At 42.3% G+C, this 19,644-nt stretch overlaps 1 non-coding gene across 1 annotated transcript; it reads right to left on the bottom strand.

Annotated features, from left to right (window-relative positions):
* Nucleotides 1-1,459: 1,459 nt before the first annotated feature.
* On the bottom strand, nt 1,460-1,534 carry Trnat-ugu. Its single transcript has one exon. It is a non-coding gene; the product is annotated as a tRNA-Thr (tRNA).
* Between the last annotated feature and the right edge of the window lie 18,110 nt (nt 1,535-19,644).

Raw genomic sequence — 19,644 nt, forward strand, 5'->3', positions numbered from 1 at the left:
ACAATTGCGAAGGGCTTTTTGGGTAACAGAAAAGAGAAAAACTATGTTACCATTGTGAATGATCTGTTGGAGAACTATAAGGACATAAGCGATGAGCGTGGTGAACGCTTGCACCAAGACATTCTTACCATGGAACACCGTTACCAAGGCCATTGGAACCCTTCGATAATGGGTGACTACTGTTGGGCTCGTGTTAGGAAGAGTGATGAAACGGCAAACAAAAGAAGAGCCCCGTCGTCGCATTTTTCAAAAGCCAAAGACGATTAGAGGTGAAAATACCTTCTGAACCAATTTGGACCACTTATTGGCATCATGCCCGTCTGTACATACAACATAGTATTGTTTTCAAACGTTCTGAATGTGTATTTTTGTTTGACTTAATTGTGTCAATTTTCGCTATTACCATTTTTTTCTGCTGTGTATCTACGAAATGCGACGTCATGGAGAAAAACTGATTTTACCAATGTATTCAGCATCCCAAAATTAGGTATATCCACCCATTTACAAAACAGATGCAGAAAAGGTTTAAATTTGTTAACTAACGTTATTCGGATGTACCAATGTCTAAACTGAAGTGCCGCCTGTGGGCACTAAATCAATAATTAGTCGAACTGAACGGTAGAAATCGTGAAGAAAGTTCAACTGTAGTTACTGAAGTCACGAAGTGGGGAACGCATCATTCAAGGACGAATTAGTAAAGTCAAGCACTTTAATTATCAGATGAAAAGTATTTAATGTTTCTCGTACTTCCGTGGCTCAATAAGGAAACAACTTGTCTCCTGGAAGTTTAGCTGTGCTGATGTAATCCATCACGGTATCGTAGTTGATTCAACTTGAGCCGGGACTGTCCAGTAACACCGACTCTGATAACAGTGCTGCCCACATTGAAAGTCGCGGTCCTGCATGCAGGGCCAAGCACAACCATAACATACTTCCTGTAGTCTCCCCACATAACACCTTTGAAACAATATGTATCATTAAAACCAATTTAATGGATATATTTAATATGGTGAAGGTAAAATCAAATTTTAACCTCGAATCTAACTATCCGAAAATAAACAAGCTCATCTGATAAAACATTAGTCAGCGAGGTGTACATGCACAGATTGTCATGAAGCCTTTACAGAAGCCTTCTCGCTTGAATAACATGCCTGCACCTAATTCTGATACGGCGTAGGCTTGTGTGCTACTCCTGGTAGATATATTGTTGCCTCTCTTGTAGAATCGGCAGCTGCGCATCTGAAATCAGAAGCAAAAAACAGAATATTTATTGCCATCCCTTGGTTTCGAATGGTGATTAGTAGCCAATCTAGGTCCACTTCGTGTCCTTCTGCTGCTTCTTCTTCTAATTCTTATTTTTAGATGACATACCGAACATCTGCTCTCAATTACAATTATATTAATAGCTGCAGCTGCTGACGGGCGTTGATATGTATCAACGGGGACAGGTGAAAATGTGTGTCCCGACCGGGACTCGAACCCGGGCTCTCCTGCTTACATGGCAGACACTCTATCCAGCTGAGCTACCGAGGGCACAGACGATGGCGCGACAGCAGGGACTATCTCGCAGACGCCTCCCACGAGACCCACATTCTGAACTTGAATGCCCACACAATACATTCGCAGTGTCCCACCACATTACTCGTGAAAGACATTCCAGTAAGAGTTTGGGGAATATGTGTGCATCCGCACAGAGGAAGAAGGTCATGGCCGGTATTGCCAAAACTATATACTTATTTGGATATGGTGTCTCTTCTTAAGTCCGTAAAGAGTATACAGCAATATCTGTACAGTACCATGCAATAATGCACATAACTCACTATGTTTGGCATGGTTTGTTCTGTGTTTTATTTTATTATTTTTATCGATTTATTTTACCATTGCCACTAGTATTCGTTTCTTATTTATTTTTTCTGTCTGATCCCTTGTGAGGTGTATAACAGGACGTTTACCGTATTTCAAGTCTTCTTTTTCATTGACTGTACTACAATGAGGTAACAAGAGCCATGGTAACAATACAGATGGCGGTAGTGACACATATACAAGCCATTAAAGGGCATTGCGTTGTCTGAGCTGTCATTTGTACATAGGTGACTCATGTGAAAAGTTTTTCGGATAACTGCACGACAGAAATTAAAAGACTTTGAACTCGGAATGGTAGTTGGAACTAAACGCTTGAGACATCTCATTCCGAAAATCGTTAGAGAATTCTATATTCTGAGACCCACACCGTCAATAATGTGCTGACAATACCAAATTTCGGGCATTACGCCTAAATGCGGACAACGCAGTTGCCGACGGCCGTCACATAACGACCGAGAACAGTGGAGTTTGCGTAGAGTTATCAGTACCAACACTGTGTGAAATAACTGCAGCAATAAGTGTGGGACATACGTCGAACGTATCCGTCACGACATTGCCGTGAAATTTGGCGTCAACGACCTATGCAGCAGAAAGTTGATGCGAGGGTGTTTCCTAACAGCACGACATCGCCTAAAGCGCCTCTCATGGGCTCGTGACCACATAGGTTGAAGCCTGGGTTACTGGAAGACCATGACCTGGTGAGATGGAGGCAGATTTCAGTTGCTAAGAGCTGCTGGCACGCTGCTCCACGAAGCCATGGACCCTACTAGTCAACAAGGCACTGTGGAAGCTTGCAGTGGCTGCATAATGGTGCGGGCAGTGGATTACATGTAATGGAGTGGGTCCTCTAGTCCAATTGAACCGACCATTGATTGGAAATGGTTATGTTGGGCTGCTTGCAATCCATTTGTAGCCAAACAACCATGGAGTTATTATGGATGACAATATGCCACGTCAGCGAGCCTGCGTTGTTTTCAACTCATTTGAACAACATTCTGGACTTGGCCACGCAGATGGCCCGACGTGAATCGCATCGAACATTTACGGGATATAACAAAGAAGTCAGTTCGTGCACAAAATCTTGTACCGGCAACACTTTTGCAATTGTGAATGGCTATAGAGGCCGCATGCGGAATTAAATAAGAAAGCAAGCCTGCACACCAGATATGTTTGACTGAGTGTAACGGAAATAATTTGTACTACAAACGTGGAGGTCGTGAAACAGAGCGATACGTATAGAAATTTCAGCGTAAGTAGTGGAGTTGAAAGTGCATGAAGTTGGGGTTCGCTCTATAAAAGGGAATATGGTGTTCTAAAAATGAATAGGAGAGACGGTAAAACGCTCTGTGTTCAGAAGAAATACACAAGAATCGTATCGTTCAGGTGATGTGCTACTGAACAAGCGTCGTTCAGAAGTGAAAAGTTACATTGAAATTACCTATAGGAATTTTCCTTTGCCACAGTTTGTACACATACATACGACGTGCTGGTGTTTCAGCGCAATCTAAAATATAACTGCACTTGTATGAAAGGCAATGGACAATCTTCAGCACAAAGTTTATGAGCCTGTACAACAAACTACAGACATACGTACTAGTTAAGCTTAGTACGAGAACAACAGAAGCAAATGTATATAGTTATGAATGATCGTCACTAACGTATCGAAAGATTTTGACCTGGGCATGTACTAAAAGTCTGCCAGTCAAGTAGAAGATAAGTGAGATCTCCACGAATCAGACTGTGGAAAACAAATCCTCTATGTGAAACGCAATGAATCTTGGATAATGTGTCTAGTATATGAGAAGGACGTTAACTACATTTCTGCGATAAATTTTAAACTGCTAATATGTAAAAATGTGCTAACTTAAACTAAGGCCATTGAATCTGTTGTATGGTGTTTGTTGCTGCAACACGAACCACACAGTTGATTGAGGCGCATCCCATGTGATGACTTTAACTTGGACCAGACTGTAGCAATGGTGAAGAATTATCTCAAACTTTCAAGATATACGGAAAAAACGCTCCGTGCTAAATGGTAAGATACACACGAACACTGCAAGAACTACACGAATACGAAAACGTGGAACGACGCCACCATTAGGCGAAGGTAGGGACTGCAGTTTTTTAAAAATCAAATGATACGAAAAACGAAGGAATTGTTAGAGCCTGACGGAAATTCTTAGATGTGATATATGTGTACAGACAAACAAATTATAACAATATCAGAAAAATGGATTATTTATTCAAGAGAAAAAGCTTCCCAAAATCAACAAGTTAGAAACGCGTTGGTCCCTTGTGAAGGAGTTCTTCTGGTTGGCATTCATTGATACAGATCCTCCTGAGGGATACCGTGTCAGATTCTGTCCAATTGGTACTTTAAATGGTCGAATCCAGAGAAGGTGGGAGGACCCTCCCCATAATGCTCCAGACGTTCACAAATGCAAAGAAACCCGGCTACTTTGCTGACCAAGGCAGGATTTTAAAAGCACAAAAAGCGGTACAAGCTCTCACCGTCTGCGGTCTGGTATTAGGTTGCTGAAATGTAAGTGCAGGATGGCTAGTCATGAAGGGCAACAAATCGGGGCGTAGAATATAGCCGACGTACCGCTGTGCTATAAGGGTGACGGGTGACGCAAATGAGAACCGAAGAGGTCCTGCTATGAACAGAAAAAGCGCTCAACCCAGCACTGCTACATGTCAGCCAGTACTGCGGGCGAGAGTCAGGTTGGCAGCCCACCGCTGTCTGTGGCGTCTCCAGACTATTCTTCGCTGGGCGTCGAGGCTCAGTTCGAAGCGTAACTCAACACTGAAGACAGTACTACGCCATTCAGTGACATTCAAGGCAGCCTGTCAGATAACATGGCCGTAGGTCGTGGAGTCAAATCGGGGGATGGTAGTGTAATATATGTGATGATACTGATACTTGGTCTAAAATTCTGACTTTAGGATTTCAAAATAGAACCAGAACATATGCTTCTGCATTTTCATGTCCGTCGCCAGTGCGCTACTAAAGCTTGTCGTGAACATCCTCCCTATTTGTTCATTTACTTCCAATTTTGCTTGTTATCTACTGTCCAAGCTACCTTCGGTTTGAAAGCATGTGCTGACATTATCTTTCTTGAAGCTTAAAAATAGAGAGGCGTAAGTCAGTTCACATGAATGTGCTGCATTGAGCCCCAGAGGCACACGCATTAAACATACTGGAGGACCTAGAAATGGAAAATTGCAAATTTTTGGTAAGGTCTTATGGGACCAAACTGCTGAGGTCATCGGTCCCTAAGCTTACGCACTACGTAATCTAGCTTAAACTAACTTACACTATGGACGACACACACCCATGCTCGACGGTGGGAGCCGCGTGGAACCTAGAAATGTTTGCCAACAGAAACAGAGATCCAGAACCAATCTTAACGAACAGAGTGATCTTAGCCGTTACTGTTTCTTTTCTTTTTTTTTAACATTTTCTGTGAATTCCAAATGCCTGTTGCGTGCTCTCCACCTGTCGACTGTACCACCCTTTACCACATGTCTACTGGGTCGGTAGAGCTCCCGCTGGTTGGGCGGCAAACGGTCTGCCTCGGAAAGCAAATTACTGGCTCTTCCACAGGATGAACCAACCTCTCAAAATATTTGAGTTTAATAATCATATTTCTCTGGCAGATTTAACAAACCTGTATTTCAAGTGTGTTCTTTGGCAGCGTTTTAGTTCATAAAGCACAATTCCTTACGTATTATACACACGAAACTATAACAGCAAGAACTACTTTTATATATGCACATTTCTGTTAATGTGAAAGATATTTAGCTCCAGAGGTGCCGTATAAACATTATTAACACATACACTCCTGGAAATTGAAATAAGAACACCGTGAATTCATTGTCCCAGGAAGGGGAAACTTTATTGACACATTCCTGGGGTCAGATACATCACATGATCACACTGACAGAACCACAGGCACATAGACACAGGCAACAGAGCATGCACAATGTCGGCACTAGTACAGTGTATATCCACCTTTCGCAGCAATGTAGGCAGCTATTCTCCCATGGAGACGATCGTAGAGATGCTGGATGTAGTCCTGTGGAACGGCTTGCCATGCCATTTCCACCTGGCGCTCAGTTGGACCAGCGTTCGTGCTGGACGTGCAGACCGCGTGAAACGACGCTTCATCCAGTCCCAAACATGCTCAATGGGGGACAGATCCGGAGATCTTGCTGGCCAGGGTAGTTGACTTACACCTTCTAGAGCACGTTGGGTGGCACGAGATACATGCGGACGTCCATTGTCCTGTTGGAACAGCAAGTTCCCTTGCCGGTCTAGGAATGATAGAACGATGGGTTCCATGACGGTTTGGATGTACCGTGCACTATTCAGTGTCCCCTCGACGATCACCAGTGGTGTACGGCCAGTGTAGGAGATCGCTCCCCACACCATGATGCCGGATGCTGGCCCTGTGTGCCTCGGTCGTATGCAGTCCTGATTGTGGCGCTCACCTGCACGGCGCCAAACACGCATACGACCATCATTGGCACCAAGGCAGAAGCGACTCTCATCGCTAAAGACGTCACGTCTCCATTCGTCCCTCCATTCACGCCTGTCGCGACACCGCTGGAGGCGGGCTGCACGATGTTGGGGCGTGAGCGGAAGACGGCCTAACGGTGTGCGGGACCGTAGCCCAGCTTCATGGAGACGGTTGCGAATGGTCCTCGCCGATACCCCAGGAGCAACAGTGTCCCTAATTTGCTGGGAAGTGGCGGTGCGGTCCCCTACGGCACTGCGTAGGATCCTACGGTTTTGGCGTGCATCCGTGCGTCGCTGCGGTCCGGTCCCAGGTCGACGGGCACGTGCACCTTCCGCCAACCACTGGCGACAACATCGATGTACTGTGGAGACCTCACTCCCCACGTGTTGAGCAATTCGGCGGTACGTCCACCCGGCCTCCCGCATGCCCACTATACGCCCTCGCTCAAAGTCCGTCAACCGCACATACGGTTCACGTCCACGCTGTCGCGGCATGCTACCAGTGTTAAAGACTGCGATGGAGCTCCGTATGCCACGGCAAACTGGCTGACACTGACGGCGGCGGTGCACAAATGCTGCGCAGCTAGCGCCATTCGACGGCCAACACCGCGGTTCCTGGTGTGTCCGCTGTGCCGTGCGTGTGATCATTGCTTGTACAGCCCTCTCGCAGTGTCCGGAGCAAGTATGGTGGGTCTGACACACCGGTGTCAATGTGTTCTTTTTTCCATTTCCAGGAGTGTATAATGAACTCTTGTTGTCAACTATAGGCTAAATTCAGATGGACTAAATGTCCATCTGGAAAGTTGATGCCGTTATTATACAATTGTTTTAATTTTAAGCGTGTTCTGCAATTTGATTTGACTAAGCGTATTTGTAATTTAAAACATTTCTGTCTATTTATAATTATAAATGGAAGGGGAGAAATAGACCGATAAAAAAATTAATATAATATTTGAAGGCAACGTGCCTCACCCTAGCACCTATTTCGACTAGCACTCACGCATTCGTATAACTTCCAAAGCAGTTGTACCAGTTGACGCCACTGTTAGGTATAGATTTTAGTAGTGACTCTGAAACTTGATTCGCCAGTTCAAAGAGTTTTGGCGACTGAACCGTTTAAAAATATTTAGTTACTTTAATAAATTTTTGGGGCTCGACGTAGTGTAGCAAACGCCAATCGCTCTGATGATTGCCGATGCAGAAACGTCGTAATAAATACATGCATTTCATTGAGCGTTCTAGACCGTCTTACTAATAAAATATTGACGATGATTGGGGCCTCATACCTGTAATTCGTGTCCTCTACTAGTAGTAGTAGTAGTAGTAGTTGTTGTTGTTGTGGTCTTCAGTCCTGAGACTGGTTTGATGCAGCTCTCCATGCTACTCTATCCTGTGCAAGCTTCTTCATCTCCCAGTTCTTACGGCAACCCACATCCTTGTGAATCTGCTTAGTGTAATCATCTCTTGGTTACCCTCTACGATTTTTACCCTCCACGCTGCCCTCCGATACTAAATTGGTGATCCCTTGATGCCTCGGAATATGTCCTACCAACCGATCCCTTCTTCTAGTCAAGTTGTGCCACGAACTCCTCTTCTCCCCAATTCTATTCAATACCTCCTCATTAGTTATATGATCTACCCAGCTAGCCTTCAGCATTCTTCTGAAGCACCACATTTCGAAAGCTTCTATTCTCTTCTTGTCCAGACTATTTATCATCCATATTTCACCTTCACACATGGCTACACTCCATACAAATACTTTGAGAAACGGCTTCCTGACACTTAAATCTGTACTCGATATTAACAAATTTTTCTTCTTCAGAAACGCTTTCCTTGCCATTGCCAGTCTACATTTTACATCCTCTCTACTTCGACCATCATCAGTTATTTTACTACCTAGATAGCAAAACTCATTTACTACTTTAAGTGTCTCATTTCCTATTCTAATACCCTCTGCATCCCCCGATTTAATTCGACTACATTCCATTATCCTCGTTTTGCTTTTGTTGATGTCAACTTATATCCTCTTTTCAAGACACTGTCGATTCCGTTCAACTGCTCTTCCAAGTCCCTTGCTGTCTCATTCAGAATTACAATGTCATCAGCGAACCTCAAAGTTTTTATTTCTTCTCCATGGATTTTAATACCTACTCCGAATTTTTCTTTTGTTTCCTTTACTGCTTGCTCAATATACAGATTGAATATCACCGGGGAGAGGCTACAACCCTGTCTCACTCCCTTCCCAACCACTGCTTCCCTTTCATGTCCCTCGACTCTTATAACTACCATCTTGTTTCTGTACAAATTGTAAATAGCGTTTAGCTCCCTGTATTTTACCCCTGCCACCTTCAGAATTTGAAAGAGAGTATTCCAGTCAACATTCTCAAAAGCTTTCTGTAAGTCTACAAATGCTAGAAACGTAGGTGTCTTTTCTTAATCTAGCTTCTAAGATAAGTCGTAGGGTCAGTATTGCCTCCCGTGTTCCCAATTTTTCTGCGGAATCCAAACTGATCTTCCCCGAGGTCGGCTTCTACTAGTTTTTCCATTCGTCTATAAAGAATTCGCGTAAGTATTTTGCAGTCGTGACTTACTAAACTATTAGTTCGGTAGTTTTCACATCTGTCAAAAGCTGGTTTCTATGGGATAGGAAATATTATATTCTTCTTGAAGTCTGAGGGAATTTCGCCTGTCTCAAACATCTTGCTCACCAGATGGTAGAGTTTTGTCAGGACTGGCTCTCCCCAAGCTGTCAGTAGTTCTAATAGAACGTTGTTTACTCCCGGGGCCTTGTTTCGACTCAGGTCTTTCAGTGCTCTGTCACACTCTTCACGTAGTATGATCTCTCCCATGTCATCTTCATCATCTTCCATTTCCATAATATTGTCCTCAAGTACATCGCACTTGTATAGACCCTCTATATACTCTTTCCACCTTTCAGCTTTCATTTCTTTGCTTAGAACTGTGTTTCCATCTGAGTTCTTCATATTCATACAAGTGGTTCTCTGATCTCCAAAGGTCTCTTTAATTCTCCTGTAGGCAGTATCTATCTTACCCCTAGTGAGATAAGCCTCTACATCCTTACATTTGTCCTCCAGCCATCCCTGCTTAGCCATTTTGCACTTCCAGTCGATCTCATTTTTGAGACGTTTGCATTCCTTTTTGCCTGCTTCATTTCCTGCATTTTTACATTTTCTCCTTTCATCAATTCAATTCAATATATCTTCTGTTACCCAAGGATTTCTACTAGCTCTCGTCTTTTTACCTACTTGATCCACTGCTGCCTTCACTACTTCATCCCTCAAGGTACCGATTTTCCTTCTACTGTATTTCGTTCCTCCATTCCTGTGAATTGTTCCCTTATGCTCTCTCTGAAATCCTGTACAACCTCTGATTCTGCCAGTTTATCCAGGTCCCACCTCGTTAAGTTCCCACCTTTTTGCAGTTCCTTCAGTTTTAATCTACAGTTCGTAACCAATAGATAATGGTCATAGTCCACATGTCTAAAAATTTAAAACCTGGTTCCTAAATCTCTGTCTTACCATTATATAATCTATCTGATATCTTCTAGCACCTCAAGGCTTCTACTATGTATACAACCTTATTTCATGATTCGTGAACCAAGTGTTAGCTATGATTAAGTTATGCTCTGTGCAAAATTCTACGAGACGGCTTCCTCTTTCATTTCTTATGCTCAATCCATAATCACCTACTACGTTTCCTTCTCTCCCTTTTCCTACTATCGAATTCCAGTCACCCACGACTATTAAATTTTCGTCTCCCTTCACTATCTGAATAATTTCTTTTATCTGATCGTATATTTCATCAATTTCTTCGTCAGCATATAAATTTGTACTACTGTAGTAGGCGTGGGCTTCGTGTCTATCTTGGCCAGAATAATGCATTTACTATGCTTTTTGTAGTAGCTTAACAGCACTCTTGTTTTTTAATTCATTATTAAACCTACTCCTGCATGTGAGTGAACAAATATCATGTTTCGTCCTGGATCTAAATATTGTTGTATTCCTGCTATCAGCAGTTTTATTAACTCATTATTCGTGTTATTGTGCCCCAAGATTTCAATTTTCTTATGCGTTCGCATCTGAAATCTTTTGTATAAGAAAGAAGATGAATTTTACTATAAGTCCACACTCGCCCAAATGGCAGCCAAACTTCACTCTAATTCTGCGCCACAGAAGCAAAGGGACGACATACTAACGAGAAGACGGAGGATGTCTAGAAAGAATTATTTGAATACATAAAGAATAGAAAATATCACACAAAGATGGCTGTGGGGAGAATTAATAGAAAAGTGTTACATTAACCAAAAATTAGAAATCGGTTGGAAACTTGGCGTACCATACCACAAACAACAGAGGTCATTCAGTACATTCTGTAGTAGAGTTTAATAAGAATACCACTTTCGTCCTTTACAAATTATTCCAGAAGGTGACAACTAGGAAATGTACGGGATACAGACGATATCGAACTGAAAGCAAAACAGCCTACATTTTACCAAATAATCGATGTCAGTTATTTATCCATTCGCTGGTTAAATGTTATATGCAGTCCCCAGCTCGGCCGGACTTCCCTTTAAAGTTTTTATTATTAACTCAGTGGGTTACTTAAATATTTCACATGAGTAATTGTTTTATTTTGTGTGTCTTTTAGAAATTCCTGTCTATACTGTGGTCAGCTGTTGAGTAGAGCTGACCTCAGTTGGCTAGTGTTCGCTCTAGATGGATGCTTCCGCAACTACAATAATTTGTTGGATGCACTGTTGTAATGATTTACTTTCATGAGTTCCCATTTTCTAATTAATTTTGTAAATGTTTATGTAATAAATTTTTGAATTCAGAGTTGGCTTCCTCTTGCTCGTCTGTTTAAGCACCATACACTGCTGAGCCTGAGCGTTTATTTCTTATACTGTTCTGATTAATTCTGTTTTTCTATTTATGTGCTTGCTCTTTGTATTAAGTAATTTTGTTGTTGTTTTGAATGACATAATAATTTAATCGAAGCAAAACGTAAGGTGGTTCCAAATCTTAAATTAAATCCACCACAGCACATATTCTTAAAGAAGTTTCTTTCCGTTACTTTCATTTCTTTGATGTCGTTTATTCCTAGTTCTCTTTATTTGTGAAATTCATGTTGTTGACTTTTTTCTGAGTTACTGAATTGTTATCCTGTTGCCATTCTTTTGTAAGACGTATTTCAAGAAGTTTACCATTCGCTTTGGCGCTTCTTCTGATATTTTCTACATGTTTTGGCAGATGTTGTCACTACTTCTTAGTTTACAACCGCCTGTAGTATTTATTACACCCGCCTCGTTGTATAAACCAGTTGCCGTAAGATCAGAGAAAGTAACCGATGTCGGACATAGCTGGTACTTGCATGGGTAGCCGCAGGGAGATGCCAGGGGATTCTGGTCACTTGGTCTTTGTCTTTGCGGCAAAGGGGTGGAGGAATGGTGGCGTAAAATTCATGACCACTAGTCTCTGCGGCAATGTCCTGGATCAAATTCCAAATCTTTCAGATATAACTGCAAACATGAGCAACTTAAAACTAGATATTTCTGGTGTAGCAAAAAATGCTTGAGTCAACAAAGGCAGTGCTTTCGGCCAAGATTGCACACCAGCCAGGTTTCTTTATGAGTACGCTGATGCAGTATCTCCACACCTAGCAGTAATATACGAAGGCTGTTCAATGAGTAACACAGCATGTTTTTGCTTTTGGTCAGTTTCGGCTCAAAAAAAAAAAAAAAAAATGTAATTTGCTGTGGAACATCATGGAATATTCCCACTTGAGCCCCAGCAGTTTCAAGTATTTCTGTAAGGTGACGGCGCTGTACGTAGCATACAAAATAGCGCGTAATGGAGCTGCGTTCCTATCAGAGAGCTATCATGGAGTTTCTTTTGCCGGAGAACAAGACCATCGCCGATATTCATGGGTGCTTACAGACTGTCTGCGGAGACATGGCAGTGAAAAAGAAAAGCACGCTGAATTGTTGGGAGTGGCGTCTGTCGTCATGGCAACAAGGTCGCGTAAGGCTGTCTGATCCCGCCTGCCGGCCTGGTGGGCATAGTTGTGACTCCTGCAATGTTGGAACGTGCGGACACTCTCGTTCAAGGTGACCTGCGGTTCACAGTCAAAACATCGCAGCGCAACTGGTCGTCTCTGTTGGCAGCGCCGACACACTCCTCCCTGCGGTTAGCGTACTCAAAGGCGTGTGGCTGCTGGGTTCCTCGCCTCCTAACAGTAGGTCATGCGGAGGAATGAAGAACGCACTCCACGGGAAGCAGTAAGAAGGTTATGAGGAGGTTACTGACGCAGCAAAACGTTGGCTCCGACGTCGACCATTAGATTGGTACCATCCAGTCGTACAGATCTCCCCAGTAAGCTGGCGTAAGGCCGGCGCGTTACTTTGAAAAGTACAGTTTTGTAGCCAAGAGAATGGGGAACAATATGGTGTTTGGAATCCTGAGTAAAACCAACCAGAAAAGGAAGTGTGTTGCATTACTTATTGAACTCCCCTCGTGCAACCGCGCGCACTTAGAAAGATTCATACTTAAAGATAGGAAAGTTGCATAAGTCACACCAATGCCCAAAAAAGAAAATACGAGTAACCCCCTGAATTACTGGCGCATATCGCTAACGTCGATTTTTGAAAATGATTCTGGAAAATATGCTGTGCTGAAACATTATGAATTACCTTGAAAAAAACTATTTATTGACAAACGGCCAACACCGATTCAGAAGATGTCTTTCTTGTGAAACACAACCCGCTCTTTATCCTCACGAAGTAATGAGTGCTATCGACATGCGAAGATAAATTGATTTCATATTATTAGATTTCCAGGAGGCTTTTGACACCGTTCCTCAGAAGCGACTTCTAACAAAATTGTTTGCCTACGAAGTATGATCTCAGTTTTGGGTTTGGATTCGTCATTTCCTGCCACAAAGGACACAGTAATAACTGACGGAAAATCATCGAGTAAAAGAGAAGTAATATCTAGCGTTCCCCAAGGAAGTGTTATAGTCTTTCTGCTGTTCTCTACATAACGATTTAGGAGACTAATTGAGAACCGATCTTAGATTGTTTGGAGGTGACTGTCATTTCCCGTCTTGTAAAGTTATCGGATGAAAAAAGCACATTGAAAAATGTATTAGATAAAATATCTGTATGGTGCAAAAAGTGGCAATTAACTCTAAATAATGAAGAGTGTGAAGTCATTCACGTGAATACCAAGAGGAACCCACCAAACTTCGGTTACATGATATGTCACACAAGTCTAAAGGGAGTCAGTTCAACTGAACGCTTAGGGGAATGGGAAGGCGTTCTTCGTTGCAGCAGAATCTTCTCACGAAATTTCATCAGCAACTTTCTCCTCAGAGAATGAAAATATTTTGTTGACACCGAGTTACATAGGGAGAAATGATTATCATAATAAAATAAGAGAACTTACGCCGAAAGGTTCAAGTGTTCGTTTTTCTCCCTCGCACCTGTTAAAAGACTGGAATGGGAGAGAAATAGCTTGAAGGTGGTTCTATGAACACCATGCCAAGCACTTAATTGTGAATTGCAGAGTAACCACGTAGATTTAGATGTAATGTCTTATAAAGTGAGGACCTTAAGCTCGGCTGTTCTCTTGGTGCTATTCGCGAGGAGTAGTCTATGTGTCGGCATCGAGTTTCTCCGTCTCCCATCCCTCATCGTCTCCAACGCTAACGTAACGCTGTACTACATTAAACACACACGCCTGTTACAGTCATCTACACGTATCAGATAAACTTAACACAGAACTCTCACACTAATGGCATCAAAAGTGCCAGTGTTCGTTAAGGATAGGAAAAACGTTTCCCATTAGGGGACTGAACCTCCTCCTTGGGGTCTCTCAATCAGCTATGCACCCGTTATTTTTCTAGTAATCACTACTCTGTTCAGATTACATTTCATTGTTATGTGTTCACACACATTTATATATAAGCATTCTGGTCTTACCAGTGTGTTATAATGTTATGTTTCTGTGTTTACAGTATAATATCTTGTTGTAGGTACTTTTGTTCCACTTCTATAACTCGTTTGGACCACATGTGATACACTTTGGTTGTGTTTTTTTTCTGGGGTAACGTCATCTGCCTCTGATGGTGTGCTGTGTGAAATTCGGTAGCTGTTTCCTGGTCATTCCCTTCAGAATTACTGCTATCCCAGTAACCCATGTTCGTGCTGAACTTCTTCTGATGTCATCGGTAGTACACTACTGGCCATTAAAATTGCTACGCCACGAAGATGACGTGCTACAGACGCGAAATTTAACCGACAGGAAGAAGATGCTGTGATATGCAACTGATTAGCTTTTCAGAGCATTCACACAAGGTTGGCGCCGGTGGCGACACCTACAACGTGCTGACATCAGGAAAGTTTCCAATCGATTTCTCATACACTAACAGCAGTTGACCGGCGTTGCCTGGTGAAACGTTGTTGTGATGCCTCGTGTAAGGAGGAGAAATGCGTACCATCACGTTTCCGACTTTGAGAAAGGTCGGATTGTAGCCTATCGCTATTGCGGTTTATCCTATCGCGACATTGCTGCTCGCGTTGGTCGAGATCCAATGACTGTTAGCAGAATACGGAATCGTTGGGTTCAGGAGGGTAATACGGAACGCCGTGCTGGATCCCAACGGCCTCGTATCACTAGCAGTCGAGATGACAGGCATATTATCCGCATGGCTGTAACGGATCGTACAGCTACGTCTCGATTCCTGAGTCGACAGATGGGGACATTTGCAAGACAACAAACATCTGCACGATCAGTTCGATGACGTTTGCAGCAGCATGGACTATCAGCTCGGTGACCGTGGCTGCGGTTACCCTTGACGCTGCATCACAGACAGGAGCGCCTGCGATGGTGTACTCAACGACGAACCTGGGAGCACGAAAGGCAAAACGTCATTTTTGCGGATGAATCCAGGTTCTGTTTACAGCATCATGATGGTCGCATTCGTGTTTGGCGACATCGCGGTGAACGCACATTGGAAGCGTGTATTCGTCATCGCCACACTGGCGTATCACCTGGGGTGATAGTATGGGGTGCCACTGGTTACACGTCTCGGTCACCTCTTGTTCGCATTGACGGCACTTTGAACAGTGGACGTCACATTTCAGATGTGTTACGACCTGTGGCTCTACCCTTCATTCGATCCCTGCGAAACCCTACATTTCAGCAGGATAATGCACGACCGCATGTTGCAGGTCCTGTACAAACCTTTCTGGATACAGAAAATGTTCGACTGCTGTCCTGGCCAGCACCAATTGCAAACGTGTGGTCAGTGGTGGCCGAGCAACTGTTGAGTCTGTACCATCGTCTTCCACTGGCAAGATCCTTCGCCCCACAATCTTTCATTTCCTTTCTCGTAATTCGAGTTGCTTTACTGGTGTCTTCTTGCTTAATGAAAGGCACTACAACTACTGCGTTATAGTGTCTTAGTTTGATATCCTTTGACAGATGTTCCGAAGTGAACTTTTTTTTCAAGCATAGTGTGCTCTGTCTGGTTTGATTTTCCTTTTTTGGAGGGCTACCATTTCCCCGGCATTGTCTGACAACCATTGTAGAAGATTCTTTACGCTTTTGACTCTGTTGATATGCTTGGTAGCGCTGACACTCATTGTTTTAGGTGAGTATTTAATATTGGTAATAAATTTGGTCTTACTGGTGATGATCAGGAGATCTGTTTTCTCTGCTATTAAATGCAGTGCTTGAAGTTGCATGGAGGCTTCTTTCATGTCGTTTGCCACTGAGGTCAGGTCATCAGCAAAATCCAAGCATAGAGTCCTTAGGTTGTTTCCTTTGATCCCCATCTTTAATCCAGTGTTCACTGGCAGAGGTCTGTTTCATTTCCTGACAATTCATTCGAGCAGAGAATTAAACAACATGCAGCTCGGAGTAAAATAGATATATGAATATATTTGTCTACTGCGACATAATACAGGGTGAAAGATATTCGTTATATATATATATATATATATATATATATATATATATATATATATATATATATATATATGTGTGTGTGTGTGTGTATACTAGTGGACCCGACAGACGTTGTCCTGCATAATATTTCAAGTGATTAGGATATTAAACAAAATATGAAATGAAAGACAAATGATATAGTAATTTCATTATTCTTTATTTGGAAATAACATCATTTTTTTCTAAAAAAATTCCTTATAATCAATAACGTTTGTTTAATGTTATCTTAATGGTTGTTGATGAACAATATTTTTATTCAGTTCCTGAGGATATAAATAAATAAACTTCACGGTTTTCCAACACGAGAACACGCCACATATGACTGTCCATGTGAAAAGACCGGGCTTTCTAGATCCAACCCACAAATAGACATTGTTTGACGTCGTGACTTATTTATAGTCATGGAAAATTCCAAGCGAATTTGAAATTGCAGACGTCTTAATCGAAATGAGTCTGAAGGGATCATTGGGATTCGTGGCAGGAGAAGAACTTCACCTTCAAATTTGCAGTTCAAAATTGTAGGTTAAAGAACATCGCTCGTATTTTTTTAATGACTAATCTTGTACCGTTGCATAGCTTAGGTGCATTTAAATTCCGAAGCAAAATGATAGGTGAGTCAATTTTTAATCACAAGTTATGTGGTGGTATTCCTGCTAAATCCAACGAATTCAAAAATTCAACAGGATCAGTTACAGTGTCGATCGATTTGAACAATATCTCATTGCCGGGCAATGACTGTTGTATTGTGAAGTTAATAGCGTCAACATCGATATTTTTTGCGGCTGAAATAGCTCGTTCACGAAGGCACGCATGATTAATATAATTAGCTTGTAAATCTGGAAATATGCTTTCAATCAAAGCATCTTTCGTATTTACCATGTTGCAGAAATTGTCTGGCAATATGATGCATTGTGTGCCTCCATGCAATGATATTGTTCCATTTCCAATGTTGAGCATTTGCTCGAGGAATGATAGTGCTAATAGATCGTTTTGCAGATTAACACGTATATTTGTGTTAAGACGTAATGTACTGACATTTCGCCATAGATAAGATTAACGCATGTTTTATACATGCGTTAATTTCATCCGCATATGTAGCGCGTGGAATGACCGCAAATGTCTGTCTAAAAACACCGGACAGCAGCAGTAAGGCACCACCGAAAAGACTGGTGTTATTATTTAGGTCTTTCATCATTCTGTCGAGAGCTTCAAGTGAATGTTTGTGGGCCATAGTGAATTCATCCCAGATAATAATTTTGCATTTTTGCAAAACTTTAGCTGCTTTTTTATGTTGCACACTGCATCTGGATTTGTGTGAATGTTCAACGGAAACTAAACTTGAGTGCTGAATGTGTAGTCCGTCGACCATCAAACAAAGTGGCTGCAATACATGATGAAGCAGCTGCTAAGCAATATGATTTTGTGTTCGAATGCTCGCAAGTATTAGTGAGATAAGAAACGTTTTCCAGTGCCACCTGGCGCGTCCAAAAGAAGAAGAAGAAGAAGAAGAAAAAAAAAAAAGAATCCACCTTGTTCTGCGGCAATTGACAAATTAATTCGATAGTATACATTCCTTTGTTATTCATTGAGGAATTGCTCACTATTTTTAACGAAAGTAGTTAAAGAGACCGTATTGAACTGTTGTTCCCGCTGAATCTCGCTGTTAATGACGTCTGTTGCTGGGTGGTTAGGTGATAACATACCAAAATCAATGAGTGGCATATTCGAAATCATAATGCTAATATCTTCAATCTTTATTAGCGCCTCGTTATATATTCCCGGCGAAAAATCGATATTGGGATCTTGATCAGCGATCCGATTGCGATGCAGAATGTCGTCGCTCATGGAATCTTTATATTTGTCCCAGAGGACAGAAGCTTGAGATGGAAAACATGTCGTCGATAATATGGCGAATAATTGGCGAATTTGATGAGGAGAGGAACTCAATGCTGCATCTGCAAGTGTAATATCCCAGTGGTTGTCATCTCCCAGCAAATGTAATTCGCGACACGCATCGTGATATGTGTCGTACAAAATTCCATTGACTGTTCGCAAGTATTGTAAAGACGTCGGTCCAGGAACATTAACCGGCAATAAACGCAAGAAGAAACATTCGCGTTGCTTTGTATGGACTATGTATAATCGTTCTAATGTACTTCCCATAATTATGGGAACACCTCGCTTTCGTGGTTCCCACTTTTTTGACTGTTTGTTCCATGTGAAATATTGTGGCACATCAGTATACATTGATGTCTCTGCGAATTGACCGGGAATACCTGGTCGGTTGCATAGTTCGAAAAACTCAGTTAATGTGATTTTTGGGGCAACTCATGCACGTTGTAGAGCAGTCTCTTCCATGAAATAAACACGCTGTCCATTTTCAAGGTACACGGCCAAATATATAACAGCAGGGTTTCTTTCGTGTATCGGAAAACCCAAAATACGCCAAACTACTTCATTTGAAGCACGTTGTAGAGCAGTCTCTTCCGTGAAATAAACACGCTGTCCATTTTCAAGGTACAAGGCCAAATGTATAACAGCAGGGTTTCTTTCGTGTATCGGAAAACCCAAAATACGCCAAACTACTTCATTGTTGGCGAAGAGTTCTCGGGCTTCCAGCCGGGTGGCGGTGTCTTCAAACTGCGAAGTTTCGACGAGTGACATACTCATCATGTTCTGGCGAAGATGATGAGTATGTCACTCGTCGAAACTTCGCAGTTTGAAGACACCGCCACCCGGCTGGAAGCCCGAGAACTCTTCGCCAGCTATATACGCCGGGAAAGCATACATTCACATTTACTTCATTGCTGCTGATGTATCGGCCCATTTGATACCTTGTTATTTCATCGTTTCCGTTAACATTGAGAACAGCAAATACAGCCATATCACTGCCCTTATGGACATATTTGCATATGTATTTTATGGACTTCGCCGAACTGCAGAGCTCAATGTTTATGTGTGCTTTGTAGATTTTACACAGCAATGGTGAATACGGATCCACCCAGTGATTGTCAGTGTCAACTGTTGTACCGTTTGACATGCGTAATTGATGTGATTGACCACCATGGTCAGTGTCCCTACGACGATACAATGGATAACCTTCGATATTAGTGATTTTACCATTTATACAATTTTTTGGAAAACGTTTCGTACACTTTCCATTGTCAATGCACGATGCCGTCATGTTTATAGCACCGCATGGACCATGGATCATGTTAGCGGCAACAATCT

Source organism: Schistocerca piceifrons, chromosome 6 (genome assembly GCF_021461385.2).
Source record: "Schistocerca piceifrons isolate TAMUIC-IGC-003096 chromosome 6, iqSchPice1.1, whole genome shotgun sequence".
Lineage (NCBI taxonomy): Eukaryota > Metazoa > Arthropoda > Insecta > Orthoptera > Acrididae > Schistocerca > Schistocerca piceifrons.